This window comes from Mustela nivalis, assembly GCF_964662115.1.
Source record: "Mustela nivalis genome assembly, chromosome: 2".
Taxonomy (NCBI): Eukaryota; Metazoa; Chordata; class Mammalia; order Carnivora; family Mustelidae; genus Mustela; species Mustela nivalis.
In genome coordinates this window covers 183,045,540-183,067,165 of record NC_139021.1, presented here as the reverse complement: position 1 = coordinate 183,067,165, position 21,626 = coordinate 183,045,540, and positions in this window count along the sequence as shown.

The following is a 21,626-nucleotide window of genomic DNA, read 5'->3' as shown; positions in this document are numbered from 1 at the left end:
AAGGCATCCGAGGTCCCACAACAGGAGAGATCTCCCCACGCTTAACCCTTAAGTGGCATTTAGGACCATGTTCTCTCTTATCTCTCTCTCATTGTGGTTACGTGTGGGATCTTCTCACTTCCCACCGGACTGTGCAGTCCCTGGAGGCAGGATCGGGTCCCCTGCTTACTTAGCACACCCTCGACCTCAGTGAAAAGTTCCTGGATAAAGAAATGAATGCATCCAACAAGTAAAAATCTCCGATGGGGGCCCCACTGAAAGGTACCCATTACATATTAGGTTTGCATTGAGGGATGAGTCTCTGTGCATTAACTAAGAGAGAAGAATGAAAAGCATTTCAATTCATCACAGAAAGAGTAATTCCCATGAGTTTGGACGTAAAGGTGAACTAAGACGAAAACCATTTTTCTTGGATGTCAAGCAAGTTCTCCCACAGATATCCTGGAAAAGCCCAATATAAATGCACTAAATAACAAAAAGCAGTGCAAACATTAGTGAAGGGTTCAGTGTTTTCTCTTCTAGGCACAAATCTGCTCAGAACAACAGGCAGTCCCACAGACCGTTGTGGGGTGAAGCACGGGTCTCCACACCAAGGACCTGCCTTGACACAGGCACACTCGGTCGAGGGACCCCCCACTCCTACCTGGTGCTCCAAGACTCCTGCCCTTCACCTGGGTCATGGTCATTTTGCGGCCAGCACCCCAAAGACCCCCCCGGGTGCCCTGGCACTCATTCACAGTGCCGTCAGTCACACAGCCAACAGCACAGGCAGGCCCCGTGGGATGGTACACAGTGCTGCCAAGTGTTCAAGGTTGTGGGAAGGTTCCAGAAAGGTTCAGCAGGAAGGCATGCTCCATAAATCACCCCAGGAGACCAGGGCAGATGGTCTACCTGTCCCCCTTGCTCCCAGCACTTCCTCTCTGCTGCCTTCATTCATAGTGTTGCCTTTGTCCGCAGTGTCTTCCTCCCCAGGGCTCCTCCTAGTAAAATCTCACTCACCCTTCAAAGCCTAAACCACGTACCAGTGTTGCTGGAAAGGCTTCCCAAGCGATTCCAGTCACTCGTTCCTCTGCACTCCCACAGACGGTTGAACCCGACGCTCACCTATGCAAGGCGCGTGTTGATCCGGCTTCTGCCAAAGGCCACTGCACACAGAGCCATCCCCTGAACCAGGTGACTGTGCCGCACGAAGGTGGAGAAACAAGATCACCCTCATCCGCGCCTCACCAGGCCCAGCAGCATCTTGCTGAGAGCCAAGAGGCTGTGGACAAGTGGGAGGGCCTGAGGGATAGAGATCTAAGACACCTGTTTCATAGTCTATGCTCAGTAAACACTCCTGGAGTAAGAGAAAACACATTAGCTGTCACGATTCCTTTCTTCTTATTCTCCATGACTTGTCATTCGTCCATGTCTGTATTTGTTCGTGAGTTTTTATTATATCTTTTTATTTAATTTTATTAGAAGCAACAAAAAACTTTCATAGAATTGGGAGGTTTTTAGGTTTTCTTAATGGAGATATAATTAACATAAAACATTATATTCATTTCCGAGGTGCAGCTTAATGATCGGCATTTGTATATTTCGCAAAATGGTCACGCCCACAAGCGCAACTGACATCCATCACGCACCGGGGTACAAAGTCTTTCCATTATTTTTATGTAGTTATCTTTTGAAATGAATAAATATACAGTGAATATTTTGTCTAGGAAAATACTGCATAAAAGGTAAAAACGTTTTCGACCTGCATGCCCCTGCTCTCAACTCCCCACAAAAAAAGAAAAGATCACACCCAAACACCTAGGTTTAAAGTTACACAAAAGTGAAAAAATCAGTCTTGTCATCAGGCAGCCGGAGTCCTGGGCAGTCATTCAACTAGACCAGGAGCTGGGGCAGCCGGTCTGTGCTCAGGCAAGTGTGCACAGACTGAGGAAGAGGGGAGTCCTGACCTCAAGTGTGAACCCCAGGGAAGATGAACACTGTGTGTGGTGCTGCTGGGGGGCCCCGGGGGGGGGAGGGACAGCTCAGCGTGAAGTCGAGGGGCCCCTAAGCACCGTGTACCTGAGATGGCAGAAGAGAGCCCCCCCCACCCCCACTGCCCCGCAGTAGCCCAGGACCTGAAATGCACTTCACGGGGTGGCGGGCTGGCCCCGCTGAGCCTGGCCCCATGACTAGCCTTGGGTTCATACCCATCAAGAGTGCCTCCCCAAGGGTCCTTCTGTTGGAGAGAGGCAGGAGAGGTCCCTGAGAGGTGAGACACAGGGTTGGGGACTGAATGTCTCCGTCTTCTTGCCACCCCCTTGGAGGCGCCCCTCCCCCGCTCTATAGCAGCTGATCCTGTATTCCTTCTTATAATTCCTTGTATTTTTAAGAAAATTTATTTATGAGAGAAAGAGAGACAGCATGAGCGAGACAGAGCAAGAGAGAGAGAGCACAAGCAGAGGGAAAGGGAGAAGCAGAAGCAGGCTCCCCACACAGTAGAGAGCCCCATGCTGAACTCCATCCCAGGACCCCAAGATCATGACCTGAGCTGAAGTCAGGCGCTTAACCAACTGAGCCACCCGGGCGCCCCAATTCCTTGTATTTTTACTTTCAACGTGCCTACTAAAACTGGTAACTATTCTTGCAATCGCTTGCCTTATGTGCTCTCTCTGAATCGACTGCGAATCCCAAGAGGACAGGGGCGGTGTCGGTTCAGGTCAGCTCCAGGGCCTTCACACACTGTGCTGCCCAGAGTACATGCTCAGGAAATATCTAACGGAGGAAGAAACCAGGAAGTGGTGTCTAGCTCTGCTCCCTCTGGAGCGATGGACGGGGAAGCCCCAGAGAAGCCAAGACAGACTCAGGGTTGGGGCGACACCTCTGTCATTCCCAGAAAGGAGCTGAAACCACACAAGCGCCTTACTCTCACGGTGTAAATGGCTTCGACCCCTCCTCAAGATGTAATTTTCAAAACCCAAATTGGTATCACCATAGACATGAATGCCATAATCTCTCACATAGATCACTTGACTCTTGGAAGAATTTCGCAAATGTCAAAGAAGGAGTTGATGTGGGCCCTACGTCCCCCTGGAGGGGGTCGGGGTGGGGGGTACTATGTGCAGGGATTATCAGCAGGGCAGGTCCTCTGGGCTGCAGGGAAATTACCCCAATCGCCCAGAAAAGTGAGTCCACCGCAAATCTCTGCTCACAGACACAATGGGAATATGCATAAAAAATATAGACAGCCCCAAACCCCGAAATTAAAGAACTGTTTCTTTCCAACAATTTGGTCTGCAGCTCCGACTATTATCTGGGGATAAATCAATTTGCAGCAGCTGTAGACAGCCATTTCCGTGTGAGTCCCGAGAAGCTTAACTGGAGAAGCGTGTTAAAAGTTAAAGGACCTTCATCACATTAAGAACATGAATTTTTCTAACCATAAATTTATTTCACTGAATTCCTGAGCTATAAAGTCACCCTGCACTCTTCCTTGTAAATCAGAAGGGGTGTACCCACTTCCTGATGTTTGCCAATTTGCTATTTTTCCTGTAATTAGGAAAAAATGCAATTCACTAGAGTTACAAGCCCAGAGGAGATCACTAGATTGAGCTGAGTTGTTTAATATCTGCCCAGGCTCAGTGCTTTGTAAAGAATGATTCGATTGGGGGGTAAAAGGGCGAAAATAAATTATTATGGAAACACAGGATAAAATCTAACGCCGGACGTGGTGGCGGCTTCCTCCGAGTGCCTTTGACCACACCGCAGAAGCAGCTACCACCTTCGATTTGTGGCATCTCGTGGTGGAAGGATGCAGAGTTGGGGAGTCAAAGCCAACAGAAAATAAAACTTACCAACACTGGGAAGCTCTGCCAGCCTTCAGGTGCGTGGGAAGAGTCCCCAGCAGGATGCAAGTCAAGGCAGGCACAGCGCCGGGCATCAGACTGGCCCCTCACAGAAAAGCAGTTTCTGAAACCCTCACACCCTGGATTTGCAGGAAATGAGCAGAGTGAACCACGGGCCCCTGGAAGCAGTTTCCTAAATCTCTCAGGGCAACTAGAAAAAGGAAACCACGTTGCTGTTGGTGTTGGTCTTTCAAAGGAAAGTGGTTTTCACACACAGCTTTTCTTTCTTGCCTTTCAGTAAACGCCCCAAGTTCCATTCTGCGGTGGATGTTGGTGCCATTCTTGGAGGATGCGTTTTCCACCAGGGTCAGCTGTCTACATCGGGCATCATTCCAGGCTGCGCGTGCCCAAGCACACTTCTCCTTACCTGGGTCATCAATACAGATGCTGTTTCATAGGAAGAACATTCCTGGCTTCTGAAAAACACATGGATGTCCATAATTAAAGTAAATAATAATGAAAAGGAGAGAAACAGTAAGCACTTTGTGGCCAAAAGAACCCTTTCACAAGATCTGGTACCTGACAAGTACTTTGCACATATTTGAAGAATTAACTTTAAATGAATTGGCTCTCGGACTTTTCTTCCAAAGGGGATGTCATTTGATTCCTACAAATGGAAAACACCCCTATTCCGCATCCCTGAAAACAAAAACAAAAAAAGCTCAATAATCCTCCTCCTAAATTTTAACCAGGAGAGAGAGAGAAGGGGGAAAAAAAAAAAAGGCAAATACACACACACACACACACACACACACACACACACACACACAGAACCGTTTTGTGGAAGTATGAAGTACAGGAAAGGAATCATTCCCTGGGATGAGACCGGGTTTCTTTGCTTTTCTCTCCCCATTCTGTTTCCTGTCACCCAATAATTCTAGAGGTGAACAAAACGGACCCTTGTATCTAATCATCCTAATGACCCTAGCCTTCATATTTAAACGTCATTCAGAGAGAGTGCTGGGTCGGCAGCTGCTGATGGCGAGCAGCAACGAATACCACTACTTCCGGTTGCACACCAGCCCTGCGCGCGGAAGCCACTCGAAACGCATTTCCAGAGGAACACCTTGGGACCCACTACTGGAATGCCACCCCGTTCGATGCCAGGCGCCCCGCACATCAGCTTCTGGGGGGGAAGTGAAGAAGAGCAGCTTGCCCAATTGAAGTTACAAGGGAATTTAGGAAGACAGAATGTAATTACCTGAACTGGAATCCAGCCAAGGTGCTGGGCTGTTAAAAAAAAAAAAAAAAAGAGTCAAGGAAAAAAAATAACCTCAATTCTCTTCGCTGATAACAAAAGCCAAGCGCAGGCTTCTTTCTGTGTATGATTTGGCATTGAGGGGTATTTAAATCATCAGCAAACAATAAATAAAAATAAAACTTTGCAATTTCTAGCAGGCCACTCTGACACACACACACACACACAAACACGCACACACAACTGCTTGCGAAGATGCCTTTGTCCGTGGAGGAGGTGGGGACATGGGCCCACTCCCTGGCACTTTCGGGCTGGTTGCTGTTTCCACCAGAGACGGACACAGGCTGTGCCCACAGGCTGGCCGTGTCACACTCTCCGAAATCAGGACCCAGGGCCGGGGGGAGGCGCGGAGAGGGGGGAGCGGGTGGGGGGGGCCAGATACGGTTTTCCCTGTTTGCAGAGCTGATTTTCTCCTTTAAATCTGGGCTTAGTTCTGATGAAATGAAGTGAGTAAAATAATAATCTCACACCAGGGAGGTGAAATTTTATAAAGACCTTTAGCTGAGAACCCTCTCTCTCTCCCTCTCTTTCTTTTCTTTTCTTTTTTTTTTTTCCAAGAGGGAAAGGCATGGAAGAGAGAGATGGAGAGAGAAATTCGTTTGAGAAGGTCCAGAGGCCGCCTCCAGGCTGGAAAGATCCATCAGTCGGGGCCAGAGCCCGCTTCCGACCACGGGGTAGCAGGAAGGGCCACAGGGCCCGAGGACGCACCGCTCAGAGGTGAGCCCCACTGCCAACTCCGGACAAAGCAGAGGCGTCGCCGTCACGGCCTCACCAGACTCGCAAGGCTCCCGCTTCCCTTCCTGCCAGAAGGCGGGTGACGGCACACGATCGGCTCCGATCATAATTGCAGGAAGTTGTCAACACGAAAATTCCAGTTACGCTTACGGCTTGTGGTTTTCCCTGGAGGGTTCAACAAAGGAGTTCAGTGTGACACCTCAAACTTTGGGGGGACCGGGGGGGCACACCTTTGTAAGGCAGACCAGACTTATCCTTATAAAACCCACTGAACAAAGAAGTCCAGTTGACTCATTCCTTTTTAAACTAGAAAAAGCCGTTTCTTTTATACCCTGAAAACAGCGCACACTGATAAAATGAGCGTGGAAAATTTACCATTTCATCCAGATGTCTACAGTTCCGAATCGTCCAAAGTCTCCATCACTACCGACCTCGTTTTTGAGATTTTTTTTGCTTTCAGCCAAGCTCAGACATCTGCCCGTGTTTTGTGAAGAGCAGAGATCCGGAGTGTGTGAGGGCAGAGCTTGAACCGAGAGGGCTGGGGAGGGCCGAGGCACAAACACGGACCATCCCGGGCGTTCCCGAGACAGGGACCGCGCCAGGCACTCCCGCAAACGCAGGCTTTGGCAAGGTTCCAGGGTGAGGAATGCTCCGAATAACTCAACCCACGCCCTGATCCACATTGTTACACTTCACAGAATTCTAAGGGCTTCTATCATCCTCCATTGAATTAGTTTAAAAGTTTAAAGCAAAATTCCCTTACTGATGTGCTTATGTGTCTACAAACCCGTGCCTCTTCAAACAGGCAAAAGCAGGCTTCCCTCTCAGCTTGGGATCCGACCGCTGCCCTGCGCAGGGGTGCTGCGTTTTGGTAAGCTGCGGTGAGCTCTCACCCCCGCTCAGGAAACACGGCCGCGATCGCTTGGGAGGCAACGGTGGTTTCTCCCACCGGTGACAGCAAGCCATGTGGGGATCTCCACAGACAGAAGGCTCCGATTTTTTTTTCGATCTGTATGAAAAGCTGCTGCTCCCTGAGCCTTTTGCTCCTTCTGTCTTGGATCCTTTAGAAACCTAGACTCACACCCAAAAGCCATATCCATGTGGTTTCCGGTTGGAATATGAAGTACCAAACCCAATACAGCCTCTTATAACACTCCCTTTCTCTCCCCTTGGCTGTCCTCAGTGTTTGGGGGACATCTTCCTTCCTAGAGGTCCCCAAACTTGGATAACCCCAATCTCTCTCCCCAGTTGCATGAAATGAGTAGCAAGTGCATCTCACAGACACCCAACCTACACCCACTCCCAGAAAATCAGGGTGGGAAGTACAGGGCAGAGAGGGATTCTTATTAATAATTCATCCCAAGCAACCCCCTGGAGCAATTTCACTGTGATATGCTATGCAGAATGCTTCAACACACTAATTAATATTTTCAAAGTGTTCCATGGGCCCCTTTTTAAAGCACTTTTGCCATCCATTCAATGTTCTGCATTATAAGTAAAAGATCAATCCTGTCCCCCAATCAATTGATGAGCTGTCTAACCAACGTCGGATATGAGGAGTCAACAGATTTTTTTTTAATATTATTCCCCAGGTATTGGGCTGGAAACTGGCCAAGTTACAGAAGGGCTCAGGTGGACGAGAGGGTCACTGATGTGCTCTGAGCACAGCATTCTGTCCCTGCCTCACCCCAGCCAGGCTAATACCCAAAAGAGACACCCGAAGGAGAGGGTCACCAGCCTGTCCAAGGTGAGCACGCCAGGTGCGGTGGCAGGAAACTCCCTCTGAAACGGGTCTCAGCAGTAACTCCAGGCATCAGCCGCACTGCTCAGAGGAGCTTCTGACGGAGGAAGCTGAGCGGGAGATCTGAGCCAGCCTGTGTGCTCCTGGGGGGCTGGTCGTTGCCCAGGGGCTCCTGCCCAGCCCCGGACCATGACGGGCAGAGGGCAGAATCACCATCGCCCAGCATGATTTTAGGGCACAATCCTGCAAGTGACCTCACTCGACCAGAAGCAGCCAGGGTCTGTCCAAAGGACCACCCCGAGGCCAGACCTCCATTCTCTCCCACTCTGACCACTGCGCCAGCTCCAGGGCCAGGACCCTGAAGGCAACACCCTCGGAGGACAGCAGGGGGTCACTCTCTGCACGCCAGACTCAATGATTCTTCCTAAACGTTACCTGGAGACTATTTCTCAATTCAAATCAATTACACCTATTGATTCTGGCAATTAAAAGAATAGAAAAGGAATAATTTTTGCCCTTTACTATCTTGCGTTCAAGAAAGTGATTTACAGAGTCAGAAGGGTCAACTTGGAAATAACCACCCTGCGTGGTCAAAAGTCCTTTCTTCCCCAGCGGGCGGGGTGGGGAGGTAGGTTTGCGGGACAGTGTCTGACGCAAGAATGGGGACGGGGCCACTTGGACTCCAGGACACCCGCTGCCCACTAGAAGTTTGGGGCCGTGCTGCTTTCTGTTGAGGTCACCGGCAGTGCCCACCAAAGCATGGTGTCAATGGGGGTGGGTTTTTTTTATTACTGTACAATTCTCATAACACAAAATTAAGTATCCACAGTTCAATAGCATTGATAAGATTTACAACCTCGGGCAACCATCACCTCTCGTCTAGTTTCGAAGCATTTCCATCACCCCAAAACAAAACCCTATAGCCATTAGCCATCAACCCCAGCCCCCAACCCCCAGCCCCTGCCAACCAGGGATCTGCTCTATGTCTCTGCCGATTTGCCCATTCAAGAACCTTCCATAGAAATGGGGCCGTACAATCTCCAGCCTCTTGTTGACTGGCTTCTCCCACTCAGCATGATCATCTTTGAGGCTCAGCCACATTGTAGCAGGTGTTTGTTCTTTAGTTCTGTTTACGGCCAAGTAATATTCTAGCACGTGGGCATGCCACCCCTTACTTATTTAACTCCATCTGCTCACGGACATTGGGCTTGTTGCCACCTTGTGGCTCTTGTGAAAGTCGCTGCTGTAAGCATCTGCGTAAAAATATTTGTCCCTGTTTTCAGCTCCCTGGGCCATATACCCACGAGTGGTATTACCCAGAGTAATTCCATGTTTGACTTTTGGGGAGTTAGTGGGAGTCTTGGAAAAGCTCTGCTCAGTGAAGCAGTGCCACTGTGGATGGGGGGAGCTGGCAGGGGGCGGCGAGGATAGGAGGGCACGCGTGCTGCTCTGTGCCACGGATAAGCTTGAAAGTCTCTCGCAGAAAGAACCATAATTTGCTCCAGGCTTCTGCCCCAGATAGACATGCCGCCTCCCACTGCCTAACCCCATGAGACTCGGTTTGAGTAAAGGTGGGGAGAAGAGGAGACAGATTCAGGGGACCCCTGTCACTTATGTGTTTTGGGGGCCCTTGGGTGGCTCAGTTGGTTAAGGTTTGACTCTTGATCTCAGCTCAGGTCTTGATCTCAGAGTCTTGAGTTCAAGCTGAGCGTTGGGCTCCAGGCTGGATGTGGGGCCTATTTAAAAAAAAAAAAAAAAAAAAAGTGAAAAAAATGTAACATATCTATAAAGTATTAACAGCTTGCAAGACACGGAGCTCCCCTGACATGGAAGAAACTTTACAATAGGCCTATTCAGCCCTCAGCTTCTTCCCTTCTAGACCATTCCAAGAATCCCACCTACCATCAGACAGACCCTAATCCCCTTTTCTCTGACCTGTAGCCTTTCCACACGTCCATCAGTCCTTGCTCCAAAAATGGTTTTCCCTTCCGTGCCCCAGGTTCATATCTTAAAAACTCCTACTCATCCTTCAAGACCCAACTCAGATATCCCCTTGTCCACGAAGCCGTCCCTGGCTCTCCAGGCAGAGTCACCGTCTCCTCTGTGTCCAGAACCTTCACTCCCGTGTGGATCGGGACTCTGAGGCTCAAACGAGAACAGACACCATAGACTCACAGGGAGGATGTCCCCACCCTGCTCCGTTGGTTCGTTTCTGCTGCTGTGCAACGCATCAGCGCGTAAGCCTCGGACTAACGATTCGAGCTTGGAAAGGGCTGTTATGAGCATTTAATGAAAAAGAAAATAAGGAATATACAGCCTCTGGCACAGTGCCTGGAGGTGAGCACAGCGAATGGGGACCAAGTCCGATGCGTCACGTGTCTCGGGGTATTGTAGTCTATTTGGGGGTTGTGGTCATCTCTCTTAGCCAACCGTGAGCCTCCGGAACAAAGACTCTGCCTTTGCTTTGCCCACCGTGTCACAAGTGCACAGCACGCGGAAGGGGCTCAAATAAATGCATTAGCGGGAGTAATTAAGAGTGAACTAATTTTTAAAATCACTTAATGGGACTCTAGATACTCCCTCCGTACTGCCATGGCTCAGTTCTTGCAGGCATGACAGAAAAGTGTCACTCTTGACTTCGGTCCCCAAAGCCACACACCAGCCTGTATCACACCTGCATCTCAGAACGAAGCCAAGGAGAAGGCAGGACCAATGCACCCCACCCCCTGCAGTCTCCATCTTCCAAATACCTTCTTATGATTCCCATCTAAGGTCCAACTTCATCCATTAAACCTCCATCACGGGCCCAGACCACTGTTCTTCTCTCCCTGTACTTCTCACCAATCCCATAGAGTCCCATAGGTGACCTGAGTCACCAGGAAACTCTGGGCAGAAACTCTCTGTCTTCCCAAGAGTGTAACCTCTCAGAGGGCAGATGCCATGTCTCACACGTCCGGTCCTTGCACAGTAGATGAATTAGTATCTCATATATCGTAAACACCCCCAAAATCCTCTTAATTGATAAGGAAGAAGAGATGATGAACCCAAATTACAGAACAGAAGGTTATGGAGCAGAAGAACTTGACCAGGACCTCAAAGAGAGTCTGCTCCTGACTGTGGACTCACAACATCCCAGCAGAGAAGAGGAGGAGTCCCGCGCTCTGAGCCCCAACCCATACCCCATGCTTCTTGCGTAGATAAAGCTCTGGAAATGGTCCACACTAACAAAATCAGTTCAAATGTATTTAACTTGTGCCTCCCAAATAGATTGCATTATGGTACACTCCTCTACTTCCTTGTAAAATGCCCTCTAATATCTTGTAGAAATATTGTTCTGCAAACACAATTAAGGCAATGCTACTTAAATGTTACCTATAATAACATATAACAAAGTCGGAGAACCAGCAGGTAAAATTATGCAGTTTGACAAGAATGCATTTGGGCTGAATATCAATTCTTAGTTGGTCAAGTGAAGTTGGTTATAAAGCCACTAGGAAACTCCAGGGCAGCGGTTGCACGACATCCTTGAAGGGTAAAAAGTTTTCATTGGACCAGAAACAGGGGTAAGGGAGTCCAAACCAGAATCCCAGTCATCAGACCAAAGCTTTTGTGAATTAAACTGAGGAGCTCTGGTCTCACTCAAAGTAAAGCTGTGAACCCCAAAACTGGGATCGGGGGGAGACACGAAGACGCATGTCCACATGGTGGGAAAGCAGGTAAATAAAGCCCACCCCGGCCGGCCTCAGAGGCAATGGCTTTCAGAGCCACGAAGGGCCTAGGCAGGGTTCCACATGACCTCTTTGTTACTTAGAGGAGGAAACTGAGAGGTAGAGCACAGACGTGTCCAAGGTGTCCCAGGGACCTAGACCAGGGCTGGAGCCTAGACCTCCAGAAGCTCAGGGTTCCTCTATTCCTGTGACCACAGCAGGGCCATGTGCTGGCAATCTCAGCAGACTGGCCAGAGTTCAGGGATGCAGGAGCCGGGGGGTCGGAGCGGGCAGCTCAGCACACAGAGAGAGGCTCCGCCGCACAGCCATGCCGGAGCCTGAGAGGTGGGTTACCAGGAAGGAAGTGCCACCTTCTTCCGGGACTCTGCCTTCTTCCCAGTCTGGTCCTGGGACACCGGATTATGAAAAGCAAAGACAACATCTACATTTCTGTCCAAGCCAGTAATACAGACCTTCGCAAAAGCCGATCAGCCACTGATGGCAGGAGTCGGTTGCACCTCTCAGAGCAGGTGCCCTTGACCTTCAGCGCAGAGAGGAGCGCTGACCTGGTCGGCCCCGACATCCTCTGCTGCTGCTCCCCTTCCCCCAGCCTTTGGTCTAACATAGCCTTGGAGTCCTCACCCTACCTCCACAAAGCCCTCCCGACCCACCACTGCCAGGACCGGCCAGCACGCCTTCGGTCCAGGTAAACTTGCCCAGCCCCAGGAAACAATGTGCGGGTGACGTGGCTTGCAGGACCCTATGAAAAGGAGGGTGCCCACAGCTGCAGAGGACGGGGAGGTTATGCTCTTGACATAAGTGTTGGTCAGGGCACGGTTCACACAGCAAGAGCCCCACCAGCCGGTCCACAAAGGTCCTCAGTTTCCACTAATTCACGCTACCTGGGCTACCGCACCTTGGGATGGGGACCTGGAAGCAAGTGTCTCCTGACAGGAGCGGTGCGATCAGACACCACAGCAGCGAGCGGGGAGCGGTTTGTAGAGTTTGAGCAAACATCAGGGTTGGAAGAAAGCAAAGTGCTACCAGTCAGTCTCTTTTGCAACCTGCCCAGTGGCACCTCAAAGCAGCCACGAGCAGCCCACCTGCCAGCAAGGCTCCGAGCGGTCAGCCAAGATGCGAGGCGCGTGCAGGGTCCCCGGCTAACCAGTGGCCAAGCCGCGAGGGGTCCCGGAGACGCGGAGCTCAAGCCCAGCTCCTGCTGGCACCTGCAGCCTTCCAGGCGCGTGGCTGACGCCTTATGCCGCTCCACTCCCGAGGTCTGAGGTTCGCACATAGATGTGTGTGCATGCGCCCGCCCGTGGGCATGTGTACAGATAAGCCCCACCAGAAGTTTCAAGTGGCAGAGCTTATTATGCCCACCCCAAGCCTGATTCCGGCATTTCCTCATCTGTTCAAGTTCACATGCATTGTACGACCCACAATTCGGAACGTGATCTGAAACTCATGTTCCTTCTATGGAGGGTTGAGCTGAGATGCGGAGACACCCCCCCCCCGCATCACCCACCGGCCGCGGCTGGCTGGTGTGAAGCCTCCGGCATCCTGACCTATCACCCTTGCCTTGGGGACAGCTTTCCACCCCCAGGCCAGCCCCAGCCCTTGTGGCCCCGGACCTGGACTCTCCTCCCTGCTCCTCCTGGGCATCCACAATCCCTCTGCTTTGGTTCCTGAGTCACACAGTTATCACCCGCAGGAGGGCACCCCCACAGTCTCCCCAGTGCACGGGGCTCTGGCCCATCATCTTCCCTAATCCTGGCCTCAGGAGCCACCGCAGGCACCAAGCCACCCTCTCCCCGCCCTGGGAGGTGCACCGGACTATGTCAAGGTCTGGGAGAGAAGGGCTCTAGTGTGCTGGGGGTCCTCACCGTCACCCCCAAGCGGGGACCCAGGGCTTTCCAGACACCCAGAGGCCACCCTCACAACTCTGAACCAGCGGGTGAGCAAACCCAGGGCCTCCCATCAGACTGCGCCCGAGGACAGGAGGCTGCCCGTTTGTGGCCGCCAGCCTGACGGGATTGTGCGGGATTGTGTGGCTCTGCCAGCTGCTGCTTCCTGCCTGTTCGGGAAACAAAGCCTGAGACCCCCCAGCAGGGCCCTCGCTGAGGACCACACGGGCCAATTCCCGCGTTTGAGAGGAGCTGCTCCGTGGGTCTCTGGGAGCTCTGACCGCCCAGGGGGACAGCGGGGCCCCACGCTGTGGGCGCCAGGAAACGTCCAGGAGGCCTCCAGCTCTCCTCCCCTCTTCCTGCCTCCCTGGGAGCCTCTCCAGAGGCGGCGGCTGGGGAAGGGTGGAATGTCACTGTTATGCGCCGAGCACCCAACTCCTTGTAAAGCTCAAGAGTGCCATCTTGTGGCCACGGGCCCCCACCGCAAGGCGCCGCGCGCTCTGCTGCTGGGCAGGGGCAGCTCTCCATCCTTTCCTTTCTTCTTTCTTTCTCTGGCCCAGCCACCTCCTGGCCTCGACAGGACCCGCCACAACCAGAAGCGAGAACCACAGCGACGCCCCTGCTACACCTGCACCCCCTCGCACCCCACCTCTGACCCTGCACCCGCAGGAGGGCACCCCCACGTACCCCTCCCGTGGGGCCCAGCTTCCTGTCCAGCCCAGCGGCAGGCACCTGGGGCTTTGAACTCTCCATGGCAGTGAACCACAAATCAGAAGTTCAGCTTAAGGGAAAGCAAGCCAGGAGCCTGCCCAGAAGAGAAAGGCAAGGAAGAAGGAAGGGGAGGGGGGAGGGGGCAGGGGGCTGGGAGGGCCAGGGGGAGAACCAAGCCAGGGGAGAGGGCAACAGAGTCTTCACTTGGCTTTCAGCTGAGTTCCGCCATAACTTCTGACCCCAGAAATTCTGTTCCATATGCAGAGTGTACAAATGATGGGTCCCGAGAATGTGGTCACTTTACAGATTGGCCCCAATAACGAAGCACGCTGAAAAAATGCCCAGGCTCCCCATCTGGCTTACCTTGGGTGCACACCTGTCCTTGGGAGAAACTGAGGTTTCTCCATCTGTAACGTGAGGAACTTGCAGGCTCTTCAAAATCTAGCTCAGTGACCTCCTGACACTGCTTTCCACCTCCTGCACACCAAGCCTGAGACTTAGCCCACCGCCAGGCAGAAATGCCTGCTTTGAATTTCTGCTCTTTCCCTCTTTGAGTTTTAGATGCAAATGCTTTCAGGTAGCAAAACAAAAAAACACAAACTGGCAGAAAGGAAGAAACGAAAGGAGAAGAAGTGAGGGTCCACATGGTCACTTCCTGGACAGCCAGACTGGGACTGACACGGCTTGTTTTGAAATAAGCATACTGGGGTGGGGGCAGAGTAGAGCACCAGGGACTCAAAACCATGGAGCGGGGACTGTCCACACTCGGCTTGCGCTGTCACTTGAATGACAGGGAGCTGCTATCCAGTGCTATCCCGGTGCCTGGAGCCCAGCCACCCAGCCGGTGGGGGGGCGAGGGGGAGAGTGTGTGTGTAGGTGGAAGACAGCATCTTGCTCCATTGTCCTAATGTCAGGGGCAGTCGACACCCACCCAAAGCCCATGGATGTCCCATTGCCAACAGTGGCTCAGACTACCCACGCCTACGGACTCTGAAGGCCTTGCAGAGTCCCCAGACGGAGGCATTTGTTACTACCTTCCCTGCGCTGATGTAAAACAACCCAGAGACAGGAAGAGAAGGGATTTTGTCCAGGGTTCTGCTAAGGAGAGAGCAGAGCTGGAATCCTGCCTCTGACCTTTGCCCTCGCCTTTTAAAGTTGCTGCGGGTAGAAAGGACCAATCAGGAGAAATGAGCCCATTTTGCCATGAAATACAATCCCCCTAACCGGGAGCAGGGAGTCCCACACCGGGCCCCAGCCTAGGCAGGGATGTGCGAATACAATGTCCTCTGCTCCTTCCCTAATTTAACCTAAATTTCTATTCGGAGAGAAAAGAAAAAAAAGAGTCCTGAGGTCTTACAAAACAGTATATGCGAAGTCGCCCTTTTCAGCAGATTGGTTAAATGGGTGTTTTTAATGCAAATTAGTTCAGATTGCTATCAAGAGTAATTATTGTAAAAGACAGGCGGCATTTTCATCATCCTTCCCTCATTTCGTTCTTCCAGAGTCTCTTTTAAATAACTTAGCCATAAAATTTCAATTGACCACCAGAAAAAAGCAGAGCCGTCAGCGGTGGGGAGAGAGGCAGGAGGAGGGCGCCAGGAGGCTGCGGAGGGTCCCCGCCAGCCCCACCGGAGCCTCCCGAGCCCCTGCGCGCGCCCCCGCGCCCCGGGACCCGCGAGCCGGCTGCCGGCGGAGGGGGGCGTGAGAGGGGGCGGGGCCTCCCAGCGCGGGGGCGGGATGCTGCCTGCGGTGGGGGGCGGGGGGCCAAGCTCCGGAGCCTCCGGGCGCCCCCACCTGCCGCCCAGGCGCGCGCCCCAGGTCCTGGCGGCACGGGTCCGCCCTTGGAGCCAATGCATTATAATAATATTAGGTAAAACCGGGCGAGCATATGAGGTAGAAAATTGCATCTCATTTGTTCTAAATTTGCCAAAGTCTAAATCTTCCGGGAGATATTTTGACTTTACATATTTGTTAATGGGGTCTGTTTCTTATTGCCCCAAAATGCTTAATATACAAAAGGAATCAGATTCTCCTTCTGGCCTTAATTCATCATAACAAACTGAAATAGAAACTTGATTTCCAGTCTCGCTCTGCCTCGCCTCTCCAATTCATATCCGCGGCATCTCGATCATTAATAGCTTCTGGAGGAGCCCTTTTATTTACCTATTATGGCATCATTTGTAACATAAAACTGTTGTGCTCTCTTTTCATTAACAGATTCAGTTGCAAATGCTGGGGAAAAAATTACAAAGAGCCCCTTTTTAAAATGTGCACATTTATTGGGATTATTAAATCACAGCAGCTAATAGTGGTTGTCACCAACTTAATTTAAAAAGCTGATTATTACTCAAGCCCTATGTATTCCGGGCCTGATACTGTATAATTAGCAGTTGTGATTATTTAGTTAATTTGCAGATTAGGAACAAGTGCCTGTTCTGAAAAATGTGGCCACTCGACCTTCAGCTGCGAAAGGAATGAGCCAGCCCCTCTTACAGAGAACAAAAGTATCCTGTCAAATAAATGCATTTTGATGCAGGTCAACAGGAGAAAAGGGACGCTTTTCAGATCATCCGCCCGGATCCTTCCAGCCAAAAGTCCAGCGTGAAAGCCACTCCAGACGCGTTTAAATTAGCTCCTTCCCTAGTGGAACCAAATCAAATCGAGTAACACACTTGGAGCCTAAACAAGTTAAAAGATGGTCCTTGTGGGTACCAGCCACTACAGCAATCTAACTAGACAAAAAAGATGCTGGTGACCCCAAGCTCAATAAAGCCTGAGCCGCCGGGAGGGTCTGGAGCCGAGAGCCGCGTGGAGGTGGGAACAGACCCCCGACTCGTGGGCATGATTTCCTTTTCTGCCTTTGCCATCAGTCGTAGGATGCTAATAAAATTTGTAACTGTTTCCCTTATACTCTGGTGCGATTTACCTCGTCTAATAGACAATGCAAATGCTAAAAGGCACAAATACATCTTCATTATATAAGCTGGTGCCTGAGCCTTTCTCCTCCAGAGACAGTTTTATTCATTTTTATACAATTTGCCTACTGTACGGTACAGATGGTTTCTATTAAGTAAAATATCTGTTTTCTTCCAAATTTTTAGTTTTCGTGATTAAATTACTTTAAAATGATGGTACATCGTATTATCTTCTTTCATGACTTAATTTAGCTCAGATACTCGCAGCATCTACTAGAAGCCCAGTTTCATCGGCTCGGAAAACCGGCCACATACTGTGATTTTCTCGGGGTCCTTCCTGCCTGGCTGGGCGCCTTCGTCTTTATCAATTACCTTCCCCCAGTCTTAACAGTATGGATTATTTTCTAGGGATAAATTTGAATATGAGTACAAATGGAAACTTTGGACTGATGTTTAAACAGGATTTCTCTCCTAAACTGTTTCATATTTGAGATGTCTTCTGTTCATAGGCAAGGTTTTTTGTTTTGTTTTGTTTTTTCTGGGTTTTTTTGTTTTTTCTGCTGGGGCCTCTGCTGCAGAGCGGCTGGAGGTTGGAAACATTTAGAGCTGCTGCCCCCACGTGGCGGGCCTGCGAGCGCGGCGGGCTCTCCCGCCAGCCTCCCGGTGCACTCTCCGGGCTCCTGGAAGACTGGCTTTGTGCAGTTTTCCCCCAGCCGCAGGGAGGGCGGGCAGTGGTGCTGGGCGGCCCACCTCCCTCGGCTGCGGTAGCCCGCTGAGTCTCCCCCAGATGCCAGAGACTCATTTCTGATGCTCGGCGCCCACCATCCTGTCTCACCTTATTAACGTGACACTAGGCAAAGGCGGCCCCGGGATCCCTCCTCCTCCGTGTCTCGCGTGCATATTTCATTTCTGCTTCGTGCTCTCCACTCTCCCCACTGGAATACCTGCCACCCAGCCCCACGTTGTTCCCTGGACCCCTGCCAGCTCCGCGCCCCCGACCCTGACCGCAGACCTTCCTCCAGCCAGAGCAGAAACAGGGACAAGGAGACCCTGGGCCCTTTCCCCGGGGGTCTTTCCCTTTCCCAGAGGGAAGCAGCATGGGCTCCCAAGAGCGGAGCAGGTGAGAGGCCGGAAGGCGACGAGGCAGAGGAGGGGACACAGACTTTGGCTCACAGCCCGAGCCTCCAGGACCCACCCATGAAGCACCTGCCGCTCCCCGCAGAAATGTCCCCAGGCAGCCGAGGCTGAGACCTGTGACCCTCCAGAAATGAGGAGCCCGCTGTGGGCCCTTGCTGTGGAGCAACTTGGGAACACTGGGGTGTCTTGCCAGCCTCCCATACTGCAGGCTCCCGGAAAGTGTCTTGGCGAGTCCCCAGACTGCACGGCAGGGAGGCAGGGCTCCAGTCCTTCCAGAGGTGGGGGCAGGGCAATCAGTGGGGAGGCCCCATTCAGCTCTGCTCTGTCTTGTGACCTCAGGAAGGTCAATTAACCTCTCCCGGACTTGATGTCTGGGGGATGTTAGGAAGATCAAATAAAATAATAGGCCTAAAATGCCTAACAGTTCACAGTGCTTGACAGACATAAGGGATGATTTTTACTCCGGTGGTCACTTTGGCCACATCACCAGAGCAAAACCAAGACGAGCGTGGCCAGCCTCGGCCAAGGAGCGGCGAGCAACAAAAGGCAGTTCCATTGGGAGGTAGATCCCTAGACAGGAGCGCGCAGTTGGCTAAGGTGAAATATCAGACGACATGGGCAGCAGCTTCTTTCGAAAGGGGAAGACCTTCTGGGGGGCCCCCTTCTGTGCCCCAGCAGGCGCAGGCTGTGGGAGGGGACCCCACTTTCAGTCCATGTCAAGCTCAGCTAAGAGGGCATGAATCGAGGGAAGGGGAGGAGACGGGGCGGGGGAGGGGGACAAATTATAAATTTCCTCTGTCCCCCAGGAAACGGGACACAGGAGAAATCACTCACACAGGCTACCCCAGAGTCCTGCCTGCCTGATGTTCGCAGTCAGACAAGCCACCCGCCTCCTTCCAGAATGACCTTCAGGACCCACCAGGCACCTCCGTTTCAAGACATATCAGGTTCTGATCAGAGCACAGCAGAAGGCTAAGATGACCTTAATTAATTTTCTACCACCTCCCTGAGATGCAGCCAGTACCCAACTCATGCTTCCAAGGTCATCTGAGCTTTTCCCATCAGGTACAGGGAAGTCAAACCCCACTGAGGGTCACCCAGCAATCCACAACATCAGACATGGCTTGGTCCAAATGAAGAGAGACCCAAGAATGGTCAAGTCTGAAGGACAGACGCTCAGCCTGACCTACCTGAGAGCCCCTCCCCCATGAGAATCAGAGACTGGAAGAAGAGCCAAGGCAATGGCCCTTCCTCCTTTGGCCCCTTGCCTCCAGAAATGTCCACAGGGACCCCCGGGAAAATCCTGCCTCCCCACACCACAAACAGATAGACGCAGCCACCCGCCTCTAGGGAAATCCAAATATTCAAAGGCAGCTTCAGGAACCCTGAAGGGGCCACAACCCAGGGAGAAGGGTCAGGAAGGGTGGAGGTCCAAGCCCCCCACCCCATGTCACTAACGAAAATGATCAGGAAACTTCCAAGAGCTTGGAGAGTTTCCTCTTTGCCTGTGCTTGATGGAGAGATCTTGGCAACACTAGAACATCATATTATTCTGTTCCAAGGAAAGACTTAATGGCTCCAAAATCAATTTCAGAATGTAAGAATGACAGTAGGTAATACAATAAAGTCACTCAAAGATCAGGGGGCAGTTAAACAATATACTGGAGACTGCATTATGCAGCCATAATGTGCTTTAGAGGAGTGAATTCTTCCTTGCTTAAAAAAGGGCATGAGACCAATAAAGCTAAAAGTATGTATCATAGGCTCAGTGGGTGCTGGGCGCAGCTCTGCTCCTGGGAAACAAGTTTACTTCCAGTTCGAGTCCTAACATAAGCAGGTCCAGATCTGGCTTTCTGACCAGCCACATGGCCCAGAGCAACCACTTCAGCTCTTGGTTTGTTCTCAGGCAAAATGTAGGGAATTGTAGAAACCGTCTTACAGGGTTATGGGAAGATTCGTGAGATCCCTGTGGTGTGGGTGATGTCTGCTGCCCAGAAAATGCTCCAGAAATGATGTCCTTCACCGGCTACAGGCCACGTGCAAAACGTCCCTCAGCTTCTGTTAGTCTTACAAGCTAGGAGGCCGGAGGAGTGGGTAAGGGACAGAAGCAGAACCATCTGCGGCTGAAGGAAAGTAGAAACCCACCAAGAAGTTTGTGGTTCATGAGAAATAAGCAAGTCTGATTCTGGGTCTACAGGGATTTGAAGAGGGAGAGGTTTTATCCAAAGAGGTAGTTGAGAAAACTCAAAGAAGGAAGTGCTTTTAAAGATCAAGGTCTCTGAAGGCATGAAGAGGATCTAACGCAGAGTCGAATACCCGGCCCGTGAAGACTGTGTCTACATCTTACGGAGAATGTAAGTTGAGGGGAAATTGAATGCCAGGGAAAAGAGTGCAGGAGCGCTCAAATATGGGGGCTGGTGCCGTGTGATTCAGAGCTCTCAGGATGGGACGGACCCAGATCCCCACAGAGCGGGGTGCCCAGGGACAGCTCCATCTCGATGCTGAAGTAACAACTGTACGTCCATGACTCTAAGAAAGCACAGGCAATTCAGCAGGAAAAGGATCTCATAGGTCAGAACTGGTGTCAGAAAGACAAAATAATTGATTATGGACCTCTTGTTCACTTTGTAATTTTGTTTCACAGTTTTACGAAGCCAAATGTAGACACAGTGTAAATGCAGATGTAGGGTATCAAAAGGCAAGGTCGGCCTTCCCCCATTGCACACGGTATCACAGCTGGTGCCTATGGACCCGGAAATCAATTCCGAGAGTGAGTCTATCTCAAGATACCATCAAACAGAATTACATTCTGATATCCCTTCCACGTCTTATACTCAGAAACTCACAAGATCAAGCAATTAATTTCCCAATTGGATTACTTAGACAATCATATATGAAAGTCTATGGATATTAAAAACTATTAAGAGCATTTTAAGGCAGCGTATGCTAATCTTTTCACAGAAAGGATAAAGATATGAAGCCATCTGCCTCATAACCCTTCTGCTCATAAACAAGGAGGAAAATGGAAATTTCCAGATTTGCATGTGAAGAAAAAATATTTCAACTCCTGAGGGTTTATGTGGACTCCGTTCCCCACTGCTCTCTGGGGAATACTTTTGTCCAGATCATATTTTGAAGCTGCACTCATGGTCTGGCTCACGGGCAAGTCTGTCTTTAGATTCTGCCAAAGTTTTACAAGCTTCACAGATACTGTGCAGAAGTTGGGAACTTTATTAAATAGATATTATCTGGCATGACTTATCTATTCAATGACAGGAATGGCATTTGGTGGCCATGAGAGGAACATGACAGGAGACTGAAAGCCATGTATTACAGGGTAGGAAAAAAGAAACAACTATCTCAAAAACAGAATTAACTATGACTTAGTGCCAAAGCAACATGGGATCCTGGATTGGATCCTAGAATAGAAAAAGGACACTTGCAGGGGGAAAAAACATGGGAAACCTGGATAAAGTCTGTAGGTTGGCCAACAGTCATGTGACAATGTCATCTTCGTAGTGGCAACAAACACGCCCTGGGCCATATGTGATAGGAACATGAGGGGACCTAAGGGAAGGGTAGACAGAATCGTCTGTGCTATCTTGGCAATTTCTCTGTAAATCTAAACTTTATTCCA